The sequence below is a fragment of the Hordeum vulgare genome, chromosome 4H (assembly GCF_904849725.1).
Source record: "Hordeum vulgare subsp. vulgare chromosome 4H, MorexV3_pseudomolecules_assembly, whole genome shotgun sequence".
Lineage (NCBI taxonomy): Eukaryota > Viridiplantae > Streptophyta > Magnoliopsida > Poales > Poaceae > Hordeum > Hordeum vulgare.
The window spans coordinates 17,798,620-17,801,075 of record NC_058521.1 but is presented as its reverse complement, the minus strand read 5'-3'; positions in this window follow the sequence as shown (position 1 = coordinate 17,801,075).

The following is a 2,456-nucleotide window of genomic DNA, read 5'->3' as shown; positions in this document are numbered from 1 at the left end:
TTCCGCTTTTCGTCGTGGCGTGACTCGTGTCACTCGCTTGCTCGATCGTGTGAGATTCTTGCAGACACAATCACACAAAATATACTACTCCTATAGATGGATCAGGAAACACAACACGGTGACGGGTGTATAGCCACCACGTCTCGCCTTTATTCCTTCATTCGCACCCTTTTCTACGGACGGAGCATGCATGATTGAATCTCCGGCCGTCTCTCCATCGGCGTGTCTCGGTGATTCGGCCATCCACACTGATAAAATTACACGTCGATCGATCGTCAGCGTTGTACGTACGGTAGTAGAGACCGAACGGTGACGCGTGCCCCTGGATCTAGATGGACGGCGCTGGCCGCTTCCATGAAGCTTCTAGACCCCGGAAGAGACAAACGAACAAATTCGGCTAATCTGTCGACTGAATCTCGCATCGCATGGTGATGGTGCTAGTCACCATGCCTTATCTTCGTTCAGTTTTGTACTAAGTATTTGTATCTTTGCAGCTTAATTTTGTCGTGCTGGTAGGCACGGATGATGAGCCGGTGGCACGTCAGCCCGTTTTGATCGAGCGCATGTGCGTGGCACCGGCAAAATGCTACACCCCTATTCATCAATATAGTCACATCGTACACGAATTGGGTCAAGGTGGTGGAAGGGCTATCATGTATAGAGCCTCCAAGCGCGCTTGTCGGCGACTCAATTTGATTGCTGAAAAGAGGAGGCGAAATTCGATTTTCAGGTTGCGACAGATCCATGCATCTCGGGTCTAGGGCGTGTAGAGCTTGTGCTCTTGGATCTCATGTCGTTTGTGTTTGTGTAAGATGTGTATAATTCATTTATTTTATATTCTTATTATATAAGAGATTTCTTGCCTTTTTCTCATATGTATATATAGTCGTCCTTGGCCTCCTATGAATGCTAGTTGCTCATTCCTAACATGGTATCACATGGTTAGATTCTCTCTCACCCTGCACGCTGCAGCTTTGCGCTTTGTGCCTCCGCCGCCCGTAGCTGCAGAGAGAGAGGGAGGGAGAGAGGGAGGGAGAGGGAGAGGGAGAGGGAGAGAGGGAGGGAGGGAGGGGGAGGGGGGAGGGGGAGAGGGAGGGAGGGAGGGAGAGAGAGAGAGAGAGTTACTCATTCTGGTTGTGGTGTAATTCTTGATACCGACTTTTGCTCTATTCAGGATCTTCGCACCAAGGCTCTTGTTCGTGATGGCCCTCGACGACGTGAGTCGGAGGGTCTTTTGAAGGTTGACTGGCTTCATGTTCCTTTCACTGCCATCACTTCTGTCGGTTCTCATGCTCTTGATGCCTCCTCTTCTGCGACCTTCCAGAAGTGGCATCATCGACTTGGTCACCTATGTGACTCCCGCTTGTCGACGTTGGTGCTTCAGGGTATCTTAGGGTCTGTATCCGGAGATGTATCTTTACCTTATCCTACTAGTGAGTCAGTATCCCAACGTCCTTTTGACTTAGTTCATTCTAATGTGTGGGGTCCTACTCCCTTTGATTCGAAAGGAGGCTATTGCTATCATTTTATGTTTATTGATGATTTCTCTCGCTATACTTGGCTATATTTTATGAAATCTTGTAGCGAGGCTCTCTATATACAAAAGATTTGCTACCATGGTTCACACCCAGTTTTCCATGCCTATTCGCACTTTTTGGGTGGACTTCGCTTGAGAGTATAGCTCCCACATGTTGCGTGCCTTTCTCGCGGAACAGGGTACTCTTGCCCAGTTCTCATGTCCTGGTGCCCATGCTCAGAATGGCGTTGCAGAACGCAAGCATCGCCATCTACTTGAGACGGCTCGTGCGCTGATGATCGACGCTTCCCTTCCACACCATTTTTGGGTTGAGGTTGTCTCGGCATCCACGTATCTAATCAACATTCAACCATCGACTGCCTTACAGGGTGGTATTCCTCACTAGTTGTTCTCCTGACTACTCAACTCTCTGTATGTTTGGATGTGTATGCTATGTCCTTCTGGCCCCGCGAGAACACACCAAACTGACTGCTCAGATGGTCGTGTGTGTTTTTCTTGGCTATAGTGATGAGCACAAGGCCTATCGCCGTTAGGATCCTGTTGGTCGTCGGTTGTGCATTTTGCGTGATGTGACTTTCGATGAGTCTCGTTCTTACTACGCCCGCCCTTCCTCCTCGAGCTTTAGTGTGGATGATCTTTCTTTTCTTTTCTTCCCGAGACACCCTCCTATGTGCCTCCTGTCTCCCCCCTTCTTCCGGCACATCTCCCTCTTCCTCATTCACCACCGACATCACCCTCCCCTCCGTCCTTCTCCCCATCCTCATCATGTGTCTCTCCTTCTCCTCCATCCTACACCCTACCCTCGGCATTCGTATCTCCTTTTCCTCTTCACTACACTCACCGCCCTCGTAGTGAAGATGATCCTACTAACGCGCCCTCCACTTCCGAAGTGCTTCCCTTCACGCCTCCCCCGGATCAT